This window comes from Heterocephalus glaber, unplaced genomic scaffold (genome assembly GCF_053883595.1).
Source record: "Heterocephalus glaber isolate CG9 unplaced genomic scaffold, H.glaber_assembly_v1.0 deba00001608, whole genome shotgun sequence".
NCBI lineage: Eukaryota > Metazoa > Chordata > Mammalia > Rodentia > Bathyergidae > Heterocephalus > Heterocephalus glaber.
This window is the reverse complement of record NW_028258379.1, coordinates 34,013,034-34,032,421: the sequence shown is the minus strand read 5'-3', so window position 1 is coordinate 34,032,421 and position 19,388 is coordinate 34,013,034.

Below are 19,388 nucleotides of genomic sequence, written 5' to 3'. Positions count from 1 at the left end.
AAAATCCGACATAGTGAAATGAAGAAATTGGAATTTAGAAAACAAAATCCTTGAGGGCTGAGAGAGGATGACTAATGACATTAGAGAGGACTCTGTGCTTCGGCAAAGCTTTCCCCTCCTTTAGAGCCCTGCTCTGCCGCAGGACGTGTTTGCCAACCAAAGTAAGTACCTTGTAGCAACCGATTTTCAAGCTCTGGAGGAGGCACCAAGAGAAGCAGGGTGGTGACAGTGTGGTGTGACATCAGCAAGGACAGGAGAAAGCCACAGGAGAGTAGGTAATCACCCACTGCTTCAAGAGACCTAAATCCCAAGTAGTGACCTCTCTTTGTTCCACAAGCCCTGTGGCCTCTAGGGTAAACCTTACCAATGCGAATTGGTTGGGAAGGGATCATCAAAGATTTGTTTTTCAGTACTGAGATTGAACTCAGGACCTTGTGCTTGCAAGGCAGGCGTGGTGCCAATGAGCTAAATCTCCAGCCCCCATCAAAGATTTTTTTTTTTTTTTGGTACTGGGGATCGAACTCGGGTCCTTGAGCTTGCGCAGCAAGCGGTGAGACCACTGAGCTAAATCCCCAGCCCTATCAAAAATTTTTAATCAGCAGGTTTCTCCCTGGCCCCTTACCCTCAGTCCAGTGACCTGCACATAGTAGGTGTTCAGTAGATGTTTGGTGAGTTGATAAAGCAACAGCAAATGACAAGACTAGGGCAGGTGGTGGCACCAGAATCTAAGACCTCTAAGTGGGTCCCAGAGGGGGCTATTGCTGTGAGCCAGTTGAAAAACAAAATTCAACCTCTTAAAAATTCAAATTCCACGTAATAGTTTTAGGTTGGACCCCAGGTATTCCAAGGTTGGAAATACTGATGTGAGGTGGAGGATAAATGCGATGATTCTCCTGGTGTGGTCTGGAGACAGGAAATAGGTGGGGAGGCCACTTGTAAAGTGATTGAGGGTTTGGCTGATTCAACCAGGAGTTTGTTGGACTTCTTCTCCCACTGGAGGATGCAGGCTACATAGAATGGAATTCAGCAGCAATTGGAGGTGGCATCTGAAACCCTGTTTGGGTTTTGCTTTTACTCTGAGGTTTGAAAACCATTAGCATGTGCCCATTGGCACCAGGGCCCTCCCAGCACAAATGCTCAAATTTCACATTGTTCCAGAAACAGAACAGCCAGTCTCCAAGGGTCTTAGGCAGGGTGATCAAACATGCTTGTTTGCCCAGGATTGTCCTGGTCTTGGCCCTGAAAGTCGTGGTTCTGGAATCCTCCCAGTCCTAGGAAAGCGCTGTCCCTAGAGCTTAGAGACCATCAGTGGATCAGGCAGGCCAGCTTCCTGCCTCAGAACTTCCACTTCCTGTCAGTGTGGCTTCAGGCGAGGGCACCATCCTTATGTCTAAAATGGGGAGCCCGTCAGTCTTGCAAGGTTGTCACGAGGCTTAAATGAGCCAATGCTTGCCCAGCACGCCGCCCCATGAAGCAGTCAGTGTTACAGCTGTGACTGTTATTGCAGCCGTCCTTATATTGTCATTGTCCTTATCATCATTACTATTACATTCCAAATATCTCATCTTACACATGAAGCCCAGAAAGAAAACCAGCTGGTCAAGGCCTCCCTGTGGGGCAGAGTCGAAAATCCAGGACTCCTGATCCCGTGCTCTTCCTGAAAGCAGAGGGACCCACAGAGTCCTGGGCTCCATTGGAGCTGCCAGCCACTGTCTCAGACACACACCTGTCCTGTATTTGGTCCAGAAGCCACAGCAACAGATGGGGATCTTTGACCGCAAGACACAGAAACAGGTTCTGGCTAACCAGGAAGAAAGAGTACATGGGAAGAGCACCGGATCTCATGGGAGGACCCCACTGGGGACAGAAGGGTTGGACAGCCCCCAAGGGTGCTAGTGGCAGGAGGGAGTACAGAGCAGTGACACTGAGGTTTCAAGGTTTCCCATCCCCAAATCCACCCTAGGGTCGAGGCCTGAGCATCGGAATCCAGTTAAGCTCAACCAGGTTTCTACAAGGGGTGGGCCAGAGGGATGGCACGCATGGCCACCACATACCCTTGGGGCCGTTTCCTTCCCCTGCCAGCACCTTCCCTCTCCAACAGGACACTTTTGCTCCCAGGGGCCACTTGTCTTCATCTCCTCGCCTGAATGAACTTCCTCAAACTGGGGCCTCTTGCGAAGGAAAGCCACTTTGGGCTGGATGAAAATCCCAGCTGGCTGTACCCTTCGAATCCGCACGGCCCCTTGTCAAACGCTCTCCTCAGAGCACGGTTGCTGCAGTTCTGCTGAAACCACTCTAATGAGACGGTAGTCCGCGTCCCAGAAACCCTCCTCATGAACTGGGACCAGAAGCCTGTTTTCCTCCAAATGGGTCCGTTTTTCACTTTCTATTTTTCCAAAGTGTTCAGAATAACGACCTGCTGAAAACCTGGAATATAGCACGTTGTTTTGAAGTCCAGGCTGTCTTCAAGGTTATTTTTTTTTTTAACCTCTGATTTAACTTGCTGGGCGCCTCTGGAGTCTGGTATTAATAATAAATATTATTGCCGTGCATCCTTATTTTTCCCTTAATTTAATTAGAGAAAATGTAATAGCCCTTATGAAAACAATATATGAGTTTTCAAACCTAATTAACATGATACAAAGTGCGCAGGTCATGAAAATTGTTGTTTTCTCTGGAAAGCCTCCATGCAAATAGATAAAAACAAAACTCCACTTAATTCCACAGCCTGGGCTAACAGGCAAATCAGAGATGACGGACTCTCGCCCCAGGGCTCCGTCTGCCTGGTAATAAATACTTTCCTTTTGTCACGATTCAAGGGAGAGCAGAGCAATAGGCGAACCCTACCAGATACTCTGAGGTGGCAGCAAGTCAGCCGTGACTGGTGCACCCCACACCCGGTCACAACACAGCTGCCAAGGGATCCAAGCCTGCATGGTCTGGGTGCTGGCCTGGTCTTCCACCTCTGTCCTGGGCCAGGCTGTGGATCATCCTGAGGATGCCAGCCACCCCCTCCTCAGCCCCAGTTCTGGGTGCTCTCTAAGGCTAGCAGGGGCATGGCAGGGAGGAGGGTCCCCCAAGCCTGGCTCCTCCAGCAAGGCACTGCGACCATGAAGAGCTCCCTTCCTTTCCAAGGCCACCCCCATTCCCACCAGGAGCTCACCCACTTCCTCTCCATGTTTGATTCTGAACCCTCCTTGGGCACATGGGGCACCTCCCAGATCCAGGTTTTGAAGGGCAGCTGGATCTTGTGTCCAAGCCATATCCAGACCAGGGGGCTGCAGCCCAGCAGGGGAGCAGGGATGGAGGACTAGGTCCTGCCTCAAGGACCCAGCCGAAGGTCCCAGGGAAGGGCCAGAGTTCCTGGGAAGGACTCACAGGACAGCATTCTGAGTTCCAGGGGGTCTCACTGGGGACCCAGACCAATGTGGCAGGCCCACTGGACCCTACCTACTGAGACATGCATGTCTGCAGGTTGGGAGGACCCTCAAGACACGAGGCTCACAAGGGACCGAGGGGAGTCTGACCTCAAACCCTGACCCCCTGATTATCAGACCCAGCGTCACAAGAAAGCTTTGTTTACAGCCAAACAGGATTATGGTCACCTGGCATTTGTTGTTGTTATTAATGTTATTGTTTAAATGATAATACATATATGTAGTGCATGTGTTGCAATGCACATAAATATGCTACCTTTTAGCCTCTCTTTTTCTTTCTTTCTCTCTCTCTCTTTCTTTCCTTCTTTCCTTTCTTCTTTCATTTTTGCCGTGCTGGGGTTAAATCCAGGGCCTCGCATATGCTAATCAAGTGCTCCATCACTGAGCTACATCCCCGGCTCAACACACTACCTTGAAATAAAATGCAAATAATGCAAATAAAAATACAACACATTGTAATTGTATGACAAACGCTGTAATCCATGACGACACCAGGTGCTGCTATGCTTGCTGATTCCAATCTTCACTAATTCACATGGCCATGTGTTCTCTATTGGCAAGTTTGAAGTTTAATTGAATTGTGGATGAGCGCACGTGTGTGTGTGTGTGTGTGTGTGTGTGTGTGTGCACGCGTCTGTATTACAGAGAAAGGAAGCGATGTGATCCACATGGAGGGTTAACACAATGCTTATCTCCTCTCACTCACACACCTTCAGAAGTTACAGTAAAGGAATAATGAAAGTATGGACCCACAAACACTAATCTAATTATGAAATTGACCCAAAACTATTGGGTGAAGAACTTTACCTGGCTTGGCCAGTAGAGCCTGCTGGGGTTCGGAGGGGAGGGAGACAGCTTACTATCAAGCAGATCCAAGAACCAGACTTACAGTTGCCCAGAGGGCCAGAAGGAAGCAAGGACCACGTACGGAGCAGTTGGAGCCCTGGTTTCCCTTCCCCCATGCTCTGCCAAGCGGGCCACAGAGGAATCTCTGAAGAGACCAAGCCAGGGAGGTACCAATGACACCAGTCACAGGCAAAGGCAAGGTGGGTGCCATGTTGAAAATGGAGGATTGGATAAGAACTGGCATTGAGATGATGAGCCTCCTGACCTTCCCCATTTAGGCTCCAGGAAGCCAAGTTTATCCTCTATCTGCATGAGTTTGGAGGAGACCCCTCTGGAAAACTGACTACTCAGAGAAAAAATTCATTATAGCTACTCACACTTGGGCGTCTCCCAGAAATGGCCATAACTCTAAAGACACCCACCAGTGAATGAGCTCCACACCTGCACCACACATTTCCAATCATCTTTCTAGGGTTTGTTCTTAAATATGAAGAGGTGGCTAAGAAATACAAGACACCCAAGGAAGCACTAGAGCCAGCTAACCAGCCAATGAACAGAAGAAAGGAATGTGTAGGAAACAGAGACTTTGCAAACACTAACTAATATCCTCAGAGAGAGAAAAGAAAACACCCCATCCCAGAACAAGATGTCACTTACAGAGTACTAAGAAGCTAAAATAGACTTCAAATAAAAATTTAATAAGCATTTGGAAGATACAATTAAGGGAATTTTCCAGAAAACATAACAGAAAGACAAAGGGCTGGAAAGTAAAAGAGCCAAAGAAATTAGAGGATCAATCCAGGAGGTCCAATGTCAAATTATTAGGATTTCCAGAAAATGAGAGAATTGAGAAAAGAAAAAAAATCAAATAATAGAATTAAATTCTTCAGAATGTAATAAATGACACACTGAAGACCTAGCTCAGGTAGGAATAGAAGACCCTCACTCACCAAGACACATCTTCCAGAAATTTCAGAAGATCAGGGATAAAGAGATTTTGCATGTTTCCTGAGGAAGTAGGAGTAGGTCATATACAAAGAATCATGACCCATAATGGTACTGTATTTCTCAATAATTGAAAGATAAAAGATAATAATGATTTCAATATTTTAAGAGAAATTATTTCAAACCAAAACTGATATAGCTAGACAAAGTATCAATTGAGTGTGAGGGGAGTCTAAACATATTTTTCAATGTGGGAGATGTTAAAAACTTTACTCCCACTAACCATGTCTGAGAAAGTTACTGGAGGATGTGCTTCACCAGAATAAGGGAGTAAGCCATGAGAAAAGACAATTTGTTTCTTAATCATCCTAGACTGCCATAATAAACACCATCAACTGGTGACTTAAACAACAGAAATTTATTTCTCAAAGTTCTAGGGGCTGAGAAGCCCAAGAGTAAGGTGCTAGCCAATTCAGTTTCTGGTGAGGGCTCTTTCCCTGATTTGCAGACAGTTACCTTCTTTCTGTGTTCTCATCTGGCCTTCCATCGGTATGTGCTTGTGGGGAAAGAGAAGAGAGAAGGAGAGAGACAGAAAGGGAGATCTTCCTGTTAAAAGGCCATCACTTCCAGTGAATTAGGACCCGCTCTTTCTGGGGTCCTATCTTTACCTTAATTACCTCCTAAAAGCTTTGTCTCCAAAATTTAGTCACATCCAATGTCTGGGTTTCAACATGATTTTTACAGGAACACAATTCAGTCCATAGCAACATGGAGTCCATGAAATAGATCATTTAGCATGAGAGAGACCAAGGAAACTTCCAAGGTGATAGCTTAAGAGCTGAGGATAGAAGGCTCCTGAGTTAATAAGGAAACAGGTCAATTACTCACTGTGTTTGAGTATATGAATAGAAAGATCGTGCTTCTGGCAAAGTGCATAGAAAAATACATTTTAAAAATAAGGCTATATTTTAGCTATATGATAAGCAATAATTAATCAAAAGAAGAAAACTCAGTCTGCATAGTGTGTGGTTTAGCCATGAACAAAATGCTCATAATTGTAACATGGTAAAAATTGAGGACTGACTTTTTCAATAATTGAGCCCTGTGTTGACCTTTCCTGCATTCTACCTTTCACCAGAGATCACAAAACTGTCAGAGCAGCAGGGTTTGCCCTGTGCAGCGCCTCCTGTCCTCCAGACAGAGTGTTCTCTGTGTCGCCTAGTCCCACCCCTCCCAGCTCTCAGAACACAGCTGTCTCGGGAGCATGGGGACAGAGGCAGAGGGTGGGAGAGGGTGCCCAATGGCTCCCTCAAAAGGTCACCTTGGGGCTCCAGGTGCCCAGCTGAAACACTGCTCCTGGGTGTGGCTTCTGGAGAACAACAAATGCCTGTGCACCCCGTGGAGCTGATCCTCTCCCTCCTGTGGGGAGACGCCACCCTCCCTGTTGCCCTGAACAAAGCAAAATCAGGGGGAAGGAGGAGCTCGTCCTTTTGCTTCCTGCCTGCCTGCTGCAGCTAGGGCTTCTCCTGCCCTTGGCCTTGTTGTCACACTGCCTTCTTCTTCTGGTTTCAGCCTTCAGAATCACTGGCTTCCTTGGGTCTCCGACTCTCGAAGAGCAGGTGGTGGGACTTCTCTGCTCCCACAACCGCATGTGTCAATGCCTCCTACCAGAGTCCTCTTGGCTCTGTTTCTCTGCAGAACCCAAAGCAACACAGTGAACTCTGCACACAGACTTAAAGCAGAACTGCTTCCAGAAGGAGGAGCATGCAGGCAGAAGGAAGGGCTCCGAGCAAGAGGAGGCCAGTGGCTTGGAGTAGAGTGAGGAGAACAGGGATAAGAATACAGAGGTGAGGGTCAATGGGGTTAAGAGCTTAGACTTTAATTTAGAGGAAACAGGGGAGCCATTGAAGGCTCTTGAGCAGAGGAAGGACCTCATCTGACCTGACTGAGGACTACAGAGGGACCAATTAGACAATACTATAGCAACCTGGAGAACAGTGGCTGAGAATTCAGTCAAGATGGTGGCAGAGAGAGAGATCTATTGGATGTATCCGGAATGAGTGAGTGAATAAATGAATGAAAACAATCCACATGAGATTCTATTTGACATCAGATTTTCTCTTATCTGGAGCCCAAAAGCCTCAGTTTAGAATTCTGGTTTGAGTATAGCTGTTTCCTCTGACAGCCAGTTTCTGGTTGATTTTTGGTTGTTGTTCTGAGACAGGATCTCATGTGTAGTTCAGGCTGGCCTCAAATTTGCAGTGATCTTCCCGCCTCAGCCTCCCGAGTGCTGGGATGACAGGTGTGCACCACCACGCCCAGCTCAGTTTCTGGTTCCTGAGGGCCTCAGAAGGTGTGCGTCTCTCCAATCCACCCTAACGTCGTGAGGAGCCCAGGGAGCGGGGACCTCCACGGCCCTGCCAACACCTGGCGCATCTCCCGGGGGGCGCTCCTTGCAGGGTGGAGACTGGGTCCCGCAGGCCCTCAGGAAGCCCTCCGGAGCCCGGGGGGAGCAGAGCGAGGCAGGGGCGCTGGCTGCTGGGAGCAGGGGGTCGGAACAGGGAGCAAGTGTGAAAAGGAGGGAGCCTTCGGGCAGAGAGCCCAGCACCGCCGCCCCTTTAATCTGCACACACCCCACTTTCCAGACAGGAAAGCCAGGCGACAGACAACTGTCATAACGTCGTCCAAGGTCTGGAGTGTGAGGGGCGCAGCTGCAGGTGTGCCTGCCCTGGGCCCCGCCTGGCCATGGGGGCCATGAGCCTGCTGTCACATACGGGTCTTTCCCGGACCTCCACCCCTCCACCCCGGCCGGCCGCACTGCTAGCTGCCGTTTCCGGCTCATATGGGCTGCAGCTGGGGATCCCAGGGCCCTCCGCAGGTCCGGGAGGGAGCAGGTGCCCTGCTTCCCCGGGGGGCGGTGAGCAGTAACGGAGGGGAAACCGCAGATCCAAGGCTAATTTCTCTCTGCAAGATAAAACACGGAATAAAACTCTGGCGCCAGATGGGCGGAGCTGGGGGCCTTATTCTTCCCCTCTCCGACTCGGGACCCCCAGCAAGGCCTGAGGCTGAGAGAGCCAGGTTCTCCCTGAACTGGGGAGCCTCTCGAGGCTGGCGGGAAGACTCGCAATCCTGGGTGAAAGGGGGTGCCGGGCCTGAGGTGAGAACTAACATCTTACCTGGAGCGACAGGCGTCTTCTAGTTTCTTTTTCTTAATCTTTTTTTTTTTCTTCCCAGCACTGAGGATCAAACCCAGGACATTTTCACTAAGCTATACCACCTGCCCTTTTTACAGTATTTTTTATTTTGAGATAAGGTCTAGCTAAGTTGCTAAGTTGCCCGGGCTGGGCTCAAACTTAGAGTCCTCCTGCCTCAGCCTCCCAGAATGCTGCGATTACAGGCGTGTGCCACCACCACACCTGGCTACATCTTCCAATGTCCTTGCCACCTAAAACCAAACCTTTCTACATGTTTGGCATTGGGAAAACATATTAGTTTACATACATTTTATTTTACTTCATTCTTCCTGTGATCCTATGAATTAAGATCACTATTTTTGTCCTAAGGAAGAGGAAATTAGGAAGCTGAGAGGTTTAAGGTCACACAGAGGGCAGGGGTGGAAACTTCAGACCCAAAGCGTAGGGCTCTTTCACCATAAGAAATGCCTGTGTTGGCCCAGTGAAGACTCAGCACCAGGCCGCGGCCAAGGATGGCAGTGATGAGATGAAGGGGTGCAGCTACAGCTACGGGGCAGAAGCATGTGCTAAGCCTCCTGTCAGCCCCTCCCCAAGCTCCCAGCCACTCACCGGGTGCCCAGGTAAGAGCCAGCCCTCTGCTCTCTCTTGCTGTGCAACCCAGGGTAACGCATCTCCACCTCCCTGCACAACCATTTCCTGGCCTGGAAAACGGAGTGAATAATTGCAGCACCTCCAAATCCAAGAAAAGTCCCTAAGAAGATAGACAGAAGGTGTCACAACTCTGACTGTCCGTGACGCTCTTGGAAGCACTGCCCACCTTTCGTAGGTGATGGGGCAGAGGTTGGCCAACTCCTCAGTGACAGGGTTTGTCAGAGACACGAATGACAAAGTCATGAGCCATTGCTGAGCATACGCTGTGGACCAAGCAGTGTAACAGATAGGGCAGGATGCAGAGGGGATGCTACTTAGGGTACTCCCTGTCTCCCAACTGCCACAGGCTCGCTTGTGTCCTCCAAAGTGCACGTGTTCTTAGACAGCATTTGGGAGGTGACTGGTTAAATGAGGTATTTAGATCGGAGCTGTGATCCAGTAGGACTGGTGGCCTCATAAGAACAGAGGCAGAGGGAGGGTGGGGGGCAGCCCTCACCAGGAGCCGAATCTGCCTTCAGGTTAGATGTCAGCCTTCAGAGCTGTGAGGAAATAAACATCTGTTGTTTGAGAAAATCAGTAAGTGTCAGTTTGCAGGGTTTCGATCTAGGAGCCCAAGCTGATGAACCAACCAACATGATTAGGTTCTGTGTTGGCAAAGTAGGTATCACATGGCCCACAAGGCGGGCGCCATACGGGACCAGGCAGTGCCAGGGACAGGGAGCAGGGGAAGCTCTCGGAGGGCCCAGGGGGAAGTGCCCTTGAGGCAGAATGTGCTGCACAAAAGACTCCTGATGTGTGACCATTTATAAAAACCCAGCAACATACAATGCACACGCAACCCCTGCCACGCACACACACAAAGCAATGCTAATTTCTGTGGGATCTTCTTTAACTCTGTAACATGCAGGAAAAGTCCGGAAGACCGGATCCACTGAACCACTTTCTGTGTTTGCTTCCGAGGAGGGTGATAGGATAGGGAGAGAGGAGAGCAGGGCTTCAGCTTTATCTGGAATCTTTTAACTTTTGAGTTTTTTGAGTTGGGAATGTATCCACTTAATGTGTTTCTCAAGGACTACAGAAGTAATAAAATCACACACACACACACACACACACACACACACACAGAAAAGGAAAGGAAAAGCAGAGAGAGAAGTCACGTCTGCCTAGGTGAACCTCGCTCCATGCACACCGAAAGCTGCTGGTGATTTTCTGATACCGTAGCCTCACACTCTGCTCCTCGCCTCGAATGAAAGACTTTGAAAGCAGGAAGACAGCAGCGAGGTGGACAGGGGCCAGTCCATTAGAGACCTAGAGTGGGAGAGGAGAGGAGGGCTACAGGGAAGCCAGGGAGAGCTAAGAGGGGAGGATGGGTAGAGGCACTGTCGCAGCAGGGATCCATGCGCCATGTGTGCTCTCTCCTGGCTCGTCTGGGGTCCCCAGCCCAGCTCCCGAAGGCCGCTCCCAGGGCTCCTGAGCAGGTCCAAGGGGACTGGGCTCTCTCTTCAGGATGCAGCTCCCCCAGTCCTGAGTCACCCAGAGCTCTGAACCTGGCATTTCGGTGCCCTGGGTTACCCAGGCCCTGCAATACCAACGCCACCTCTCCGCAGGCCCAGGGCTGACACTTTTGGGCTCTCATGAACCTCAGCACTGTTGGATGGGGCAGGGAATCTTCCAGTACACGGGTCACTGTCCTAAGGCTGGACATTGAATGGATGGTCTCTTCAGAGGGTGTGTAAAACCAAAAGGGAATTGGGAAAAGACAGGCCACATGGTCTGTGACCTCCTTCATGCAGGAAGTGCCTGGAAATAAATAACAAAACAAGGCAGAGGCGGCTGGTGAATACAAGAGAGAACAAAGAGAGGTTTGATGTTGCTTTTGTTTTTCAATGATTTTAAAATTGAAAATAATGGATGCTCATGGCAGAAGAAAGGTCAGCCCTATAAAAGAATACACTGCAATGGTCTTCCAGTGCCAGTTTCTTGTCCTCTGACCCACACACACACACACATCTGCTTTCCCATACATCTGGAAGGAGATTACGCATACCATTCGCCATTGTGTTTATTTTTCCATTGACAATACATGAAGAGAATATAGATGAAGAGGTTTCCCACCCCTGAGGCTTCTTAAGACCTAGACAGACCTGCGTCTCAGACGGATAATCCAGCATTGCTGGAAATAAGGCCTAAAGGTGATTGAACAAGGGGCATGCGACTGTCACAGAGGCCCCCAGAGCAGGGGACACACGTGTGGCAGAGAAGCCTTGTGGGTGGGTAGGAGTCTAAGGCCTGAATGACAGTGCCAATGCTGTTACAAAGCAAGAGGAAGGAGGGATAGTTCTGAACGGGAGCATCTGGAAAGCCGGGTTGTGATGCGCCACCGCTCCCCTGAGAATGGGGACAGGGGCCCTGCCTGGGCTCCCATGGACGTGGAATTATGGTTTCGTAACTCAGCAGCGGCAGCTGGCTCAGAACAGCACCCCAAATTGTCTGGATTTTAGAAAGACATCACACATAACATTTCAATGTAATCTGAGGCAGCCTGCCCCAACCACACACATTAATATTTCTCCCAAAAAGGTGTTAGTAAATTTTGGTAATCACAGCTCTTGAATTTCAGAAATGCATAGACTGAATTGTGGGCCTTAATAAAAGATTTACCCAAACAAAAAAAAATACTAAATCCAGTAAGAAGGAGTCCTAGTCCTGAAGAAATGAGATCAGTAAACATGTTGCTAAATCTAAATATGCATTGTTTATATAAAACTAAAAAACCATGCTTTGGGAGTGTTAAATGCCAGAGAGAACTAAACTGCATGGCAACTATTCTATTTAAATTGGAGGAAGGATCAAAGTTAAAACATTCTAACATTTTCCTGTCTTGGAGGGTGACAAATACCTTTTAAATTAAAGTTAAACACTGAAGTTGAGAAATAGGAGATTGAACACTACAATTATTTTTAGCATGCTATATATAACTTCTAAACAGTTAAAGGGGAGGAACTAACCAAGACTTGATTTAATGTTTTGAAGCAGGAAGAGAAAAGAGAGACAAAGTGGAAAACAATGGTAAATACAAAGTACAGAGCCAGATGGCAGACGTCAGCCATAATATACACAGCAAATATAAATGGATCAAACTCATTCATCAAAAGACTAAGGTTTTTTGCAGACTGGAGTTTTAGGAAGCTAATGTATGATGTCTAGGAGGTATATCTAAACTAGAATGCTAGAGAGCAATACACCCCAGCAAATAAATAGTAACTAAAGGAGATCTTGGGCCCTAGTGCACATAGTAGATAAAGTAACCTTAAAGGTGTTATTCATCCATGTCTCAGTTAACACTAAGAACCCCTATCAGCTGTATGAAAACAAAAAACTGAAACTTATAAAATAGAAGAACACCAGTGCATTGGCCCCAGGTTTCCCATTACAAGGACAGTTGTCTGTTGATATCTAGTATTGGCCACCAGACTTTAAGCCCCTGGGACGGTATAAGCTGGGTCTCATTAGGAGACATTTAGCCCAGGTCTGACTTGCAGCATTCTTAATAAATGTTTATTGAATAAACCAGTGGTTCTTAAGCCTGGCTGCATATTAGAATCTTCTGGGAGTTTTTTTAAATATTGAGGCTTAGGACCCACCCGAGACCAATTAAAAAAGGAATCTCTAGGGGTGGGACTTCAGGATAGTATATTTCTTAAAAGCTCCCCAGGTGTTTCTGATGTTTAGCCAGGGCTGAGAACCGCTGGAATAAATAAATGACTGAATGACCAAGTGAATGAGCGTCTCTTTGATTTACGAAAGAATTCATTGCAGGATTCCTTTTTAAAGCACATTCCCATGGTGCATTTTCAATGTAATTCGATTTTAAGGAATTTGATTTACACCCAATATTGCTGGGACAATCTATTTTGTAAAGCAAGGAACATCTGTATTATCTATCAAATTTTTTTAATGGATTTGGGAATATTCTGTTTCTCCATTTAGAACTGAGCTGGAGACTTAAGCAAAGATTGTATCATTTCCTGTACTCTGAAAAATGCTTTCTCCCACTCTGGCATTCAGAGACCGTTTCCCGGCAATGTGAAGCATGCAATTACTTAATGAGACACTTACAGCAGTTTCGAGCAGGATAAAAACATCCTTGTCCGAGCTTCCTGCTGCTGATGCTCCGTAAGGGATGGAAGAAGACTGCAGCCCAGTCCAGCCCCTGAAGATTAGCTGGGTGCTGGGAGAGGATGGGGCACAGGGCTGGTGCTCTGGTGGGAAGCAGTAAGGAACACAGGCAAAGGGACACAGGGACATCGGTGTTAGGGCAGGCCACAGAGGGGTACTTTTCTAAGGATGTGTCTGTCCATCCTGGGCTGGGAGGCTGGAGGACAGATGGTTAGCTCTGGTGGGGTCCAGGTAGGCTGGGAGGAAAGTGTCACAGCTTTGGTCTCTGCCTTGAAGTCGGGGACAGTTCCCACTGTGGAGCAGCAGGGGAAAGCTCGCTGATGCAATGGGAACAGCACGAGGCTTTGGTGGCTGCCGCAGAGGAACGGGATGCACTGCAGAGCTTCCTGGTGCCCTTCGGCCAGGGATGGAGATGTCTTCGCGGTCATCCTCCTCTCAGGTGGCCAAGTGGGATTTCCTTTTCCTCCCCTTCGACCTCTACTCTCAAGATGTTTGGATTTGCTTTAAAGTATAACATGGTGCACGCATTGTAAGGCTTGAAACAATGGGGATTTATTCTCTCATGGTTCTGGAAGCTGGATGTCCATGACTAAGGTGTTGGCAGGTTCACACTTCCTCTGCAATCTGCAAGGAGTCCTTCATGCCCCTTCCTGGTTGGCCAGCCATCTGACTTTCCTGGGTTTGTGTCTGCACCATGTCAGTGTTCCCAGTTCACATAGTTACCTTCTCCCTGTGCAAATAACCTCCCTGGGTCTCCCATACAAATACTAACCAGGCCCAAGCCTGCTTAGCTTCTAAGAACAGATGAGATGGGGTGCATTGAGGGCAGTAAGGCCACAGACTCTGTCTTGGTGTCCAAGTTTCCCTGTTTTGTAAAGACATGAGTATATTGGGTTAGGGCCCATTCTAATGACCTCGTTTTAACTTAATTCCCTCTGTAAAGATCCTTAGTCCAAATAAGATCATATTCTCAAGTTAGGACTTTACCACATCTTTTAGGGGCACACAATTCAACCCATAACAATGCTAAAGGTTGAAGGACAGCCCATTTCTATTCTCATTTCTTTCCTTTTCCCAAATTTCCCCATCCTCCTGTAAGCAATTAATTTATTCTTCTAATCCTCCTAAATTCTGAGTCTTCTTCAACATCCTCCGTCCTCCCCATCCACATGACCCTTAGGCACCTGGACGTGTGGGTATCTCACCCGCTGTCCCTCCTCATCCCTGCAGCTTTTCTCTCTCACTGGACTGCAATCGACACTCCTACATCCTTTGGGTCTTTATTCGCTCACAGCACCATCTGCTGCAGAAGCAGTGGCCTGCACCTGGGGGGCAATCCCATTGGGCCCTAAATCCTGCACCATCCCTCCCACCCCCATCACTAGCAGCCTTGCAGAGGTAATGGGGGGGGAGTTCCCACAGCCTCTGTCCTCTTCCTTTCTCTCTGAGATAATCCAAGGAAAATCCCTTCTTCACTTGTGGGACTCTGCCCTCCCCAGGATCCTGGCTCCTCCTGCATCTGTCTCCTGGCACATTCCTGAGTGTCTGCAGTTAAAGCCGTTATTTCTCCTCTGCTTCCCCTTTCCCTGGGCGCTCTTCAGCCTTTGTCCTTTACTGCTGGGTCTGGAATCTACATAACATTCTCCCCCGTATTCTTCTTCCTGCGCAAATTTCTGGTCAGGGTTCCGGAAGTCAGTGTTCCTCTTGGACATGACTTGTGTGTCACTCATGCTCTGCAAAGTCACTCCACCATGGCAGGAAGTGTGTCTTTCTCTAGTAGAAAGTGCCTGGCCCATTGGCCCCAGAGACCTGGGTGGGAGTTCGGTGCTGCCCACTTGGCATGGTCCTCTTCAGTGACAAAGGGCTTGGCTTCGTCATCACATGGACCAGGGTCTGGATTCTCACTGTCATTTATGCTGTGTGATGTTGGCAAGTGTCTCGACTCAAGTGTTGACTTCCTCAACTACGCCAAGGGACAGAGACAGCATCTACCTCATTGAGGTGAGAGAACACCAGGTCTCCCCATGAGACAGGTGGCAATTTTGAAATAGGACAGTCCTAGGGTTATTCCAGAAGAGTTTGCATGCAATAAGTCTACTACGAAGTGGTGGACTGCAGCTGGCAGCAACCATCCCAGGCTCTAAGAAGCCGAGGTCATAGGAAGAGGTGGGAGGAAGTCACTAGACTCCCAAGGAAGAGAGTCCCCATAGAGCCAGCTGCCTGAGACAAGAGACACCCAATCTACAGCCACAGCCAGGGCTGCAGGGCAGGACCCAGGGAGAAACTCCTGGCCTCACTCTCCTCCCATCCGTCTGCGGATGCTTCTCATTGCCCAAACCCACTGGCGCTAGGGACAAGGGAGCCCTGGCCACATGTCCCTGGAGGGTTGGCCTCCCCAGCAGACCCCGAGATTGGGGCCAGGGCATAAAAAAGAGCATTTGGAAGAGCAAATGATGCATCATCAAAGTTTTGTAAATCAGAATAAGTCACGTAACAGCCAGAACCCTGCATGCACTAAGAGTTCAATGACTGTGTTGGGAAACTTTCCTTGCCTCCTCCTCATTACTTAGATAAAGCCAGATACGGTTCATGGTCTACTCATCTTCCTTCCTTCCTTTTTGAGACTAGGGATTGAACCCAGATCTTTTGCAATGAACTACACTCCTCGGCCTATTTATTTATTTATTTATTTAGAGACAGAGTTTTGCTAAGTCGCCAAGTTTTCCAAGCGGGGCTCAAACTTGCGATCTTCCTGCCTCCAGTCTCCAAGAATGCTGAGATTAAAGGCGTGTGCCACCACTCCCAGCTTTTACCGACTCTTCTTTCACCAATCCTAGCTCTCCCCGGAAGAAGGTACCAGACACACTGCCCTTTGGAATTATTGAGGAATGCCTGCCACTTCCTCATCCTCTTCAGAGAACTGTTCGGCCTTTGCACCCTGGCCTCAGCCAATGTGCCCCGGACAGGTGTGGGGGAGGCTCTTGGGGGGTGAATGGCCACTCCCCAGCGAGCAGCTGCAGAGCTGCAGGGTGCGATGCAGGGTAGCCCAGTGGAGACAGTGTCCTGAGAGTTGTGGATGCTGAGGGACAGAGCCACTGATGTAACCCGAGCTGATTCTGGGGTCTGGAGAGGGCACCTCCATTTCCTCATCCTCACCCGGCGGCCCGCCTCCTAGTGAGCTTGGCCCGGCTTGCTGCAACTTCGAAGGCCTGGGCTAACACGTCATGTGGACAGGGACACCGAAACTCTTCTCAGGGACATTGTCAAGTTGGAGCTCAGGGCCAGGTGGCAGGGGGCCTGGCATGTGCACTCCTGAGAAGAGTAAAAAATGCAGAAGGATGGTGCTGAAGAACACACCCTTCTCGGGCTTGTCAGAACCCGGGGGAGGGGGGCTGGAGCTGAGGCCCTTCCAAATATGTAAGGACCTCTTTTGATTATGCAGTTACTTCGTTTGTTATTTTTATAATCAAGGGGGCCCACTAATATGTTAAAGGAATTCATTCAAAATAAATATTGAACAAATATTTAAGCCACACTGAGCCGTAGGGGAGGAATAGGCCATGTCACCAGCCCAAACAGACTCATTCACCCTCACCAGACAATTTTCCCTACCTTGTTATAATTAGCTACAATTGTTTTCATCTCCATATCCAAAATAGTTTCTTCTCTGACACATCTGTTGGACATTTGATGTATGTTTTCTCCTTTCTCTTTCTGAGCAGAAAGAAGGCAGTCACATGGAGTCAGCCTGTTCTTTCTTGCTATGATGAGGAAGTGGAGCCTCAGAGTCAGAGGCAGGAAAGAGACCGGAAGTTCAGGCCAGGACTCCCACTGATGTCCTACACGATACTCTTTACCTGCAGGTCACACATCCTCAGCTCCCTGGGCCAACAGGATTGGGGGCATCTTGCACCTGCCCAGCTTCCGGCTGCCAGCCACAGCTTCCTGGATGCCCCTCCTGACGACCCCTGGAGAACTGGACTTGCCCAGTGCCTCATCTGTGCCTCCCTTAGTGCTTTTCCTTTAGCATAGCCAGTCACCTTCAGATTGGTCCCCTCCTGCCATAGTCTGGATGTACAATGAGGCTCATGCATTGAAGCCTTGGTCCCCAGGGTGGTGCTACTGGGAGACCATGGGGCCCAGGGTGAGGACTTAGGTCCCTGGGGCCCTGCCCTTGAAGGGAATCGCAGGGCCCCAGCCCCTGTGTCTTTCTCTCCTGTGCCTCCTGGTGCCGAGGAGAGAGGTTTCACCGCACCACAGCTCCTGCTGTGACAGCCCCGGAGGGAAGGGGCTGCATGATTACAGACCTGGAACCTCAGCTGTGAGCCAGAACACACCTTCCCTGTCAGTAAGTTAACGAGTCAGGCATTGGTTATGTTTCTGGATGGTGAGTGCTCTTCCCAGGTCCTTGGAGTCCTGAACCACGAACTGGACAGGACACACAGGAAAGGCAGCAGAAGATGGAAAGGGGGAGCTCTCTAGGGAGAGAGAGGTGCTGAACAGACTCTTAGCAGCCTGAGGATAAGGGCAAGGGGTCTTTTGTATCCATAATTCCCAGATTGGCTTCTCCCTCAGGCATATAAGGAATTGGGACATTTATCTTATCAAAAACTCTTTAGTGCCAAGCCAGGTATAAACTGTCCTATGGAGAAACTCACTTGGCTTCCTGCCATATGCAAATGAAGGGTCAGGAATAGTGTCTTTTGATTGGTTGTGCCCACATACAAATGAGGGATTGAAAAGAGCATCTCTGATTGGTTCTGCAAATAGTGTCAGATTCAAATGAAGTGTTGAAAATACAGCTTTCTGATCAGTTCTGTGTACAGGAGCAGTGGAGTTAGTTCAGGTCCTGTGTCCTGGGCACGTCCTCTCTCTTGGGAAAACATTTTGTCTCGCCTGCTAGCCATGGGTTCTTATGACCTTGGACTCATTCTGCCCTGTTGGTTGTCAGTTGGCCCAGCCCTAATCTCCTAGCTGTGTTACAGTAGCAGTCAGCTGACTGCCCAGGCCCTGCGAGATGCCCAGCCACCCGGGGTCCAGACTGGCTCAGCAAGATGCCTGTGCGGGACAGATGAGTGAATAGATATCCAAAGAACGAGCAGAGCGGTGACTCTTGGAAAGCAGGCAGCTGCTAGCTTCGCAGTCGGTAGCCAGCGATGGCGGTAGCGGTGACATTCGCAGTACGGGAGTGGAGTGGGTTCCTGAGTTTCCAGGAACTGGGGTCTAACTCCTGCTGTGCCCCCGGAGAGGGCCATGATCTCCCTGTGCCTCCGTTTACCCATCTGCAAAGGAGGATGACAGGAGTCTCGCTCCATGGTGCTGCTGGGGAATTAAGTGCGAGAACGCAGGCAAAGCCTTAGCAGAGCTCATAGCACACAGTAAGTGCCTAGTGGACCCTTGTCATGAACCAGGGGTGACTGGACGCTGAAAGGGTGCCCTCCTCATGCACGTATGTTCCTGCTCTGTGGAACAAGGACCATCTTCTATTAATATTTTTTTCTGTTTTTCATCTGAAGCCTGGGCACTGGTTAAACCTAGGCCCTCTCCTCTTAATCTTTCTTAAGGCATTACCCACCTTCTAGCTCAAACCCAGAACCCTCTCCCTCCTTTATCTTCTGCAAAGCGAGTGGTGTGCACTGGCTGACTCCCAAGCTTGATCCCGGGCCTCTGTGGCCCGGTCAGCCTGGAGCCGCACAATGTGCATGGGAAAATGGTGTCCTTTTAACCGCTTTTCATGTATACGTCAGCATCCTGCAGCCGCCATGGAAATCCTCCAGAACCTTTCCACGATTCCAAACAGAGATTCTGTACCCGTTCAACGGCAATACCTAAGAAATAATATTTTAATGTGCTAGTCTTAAAAACTCAAAAGGAATGTAAAACATGTTAATGAATGAAATATTAAAATGTTAAAGAAAGACAGGATCAGTAAGTTGAGGTTAATTTAAAATTCTTCAAGCTCGTCACATGGTCAAGAGAAATGATCAAACATGGAGCGCCTCTCCACTGAAAATAATGTCAGCAAATCACTAGAGTTTTTGAAAGTATCATTGATAACTTTGCTTCTATTAAAATTATATTAATTAAATTAAAATAATATTAGTTATAAACATATATTAACATAATATATTGCATT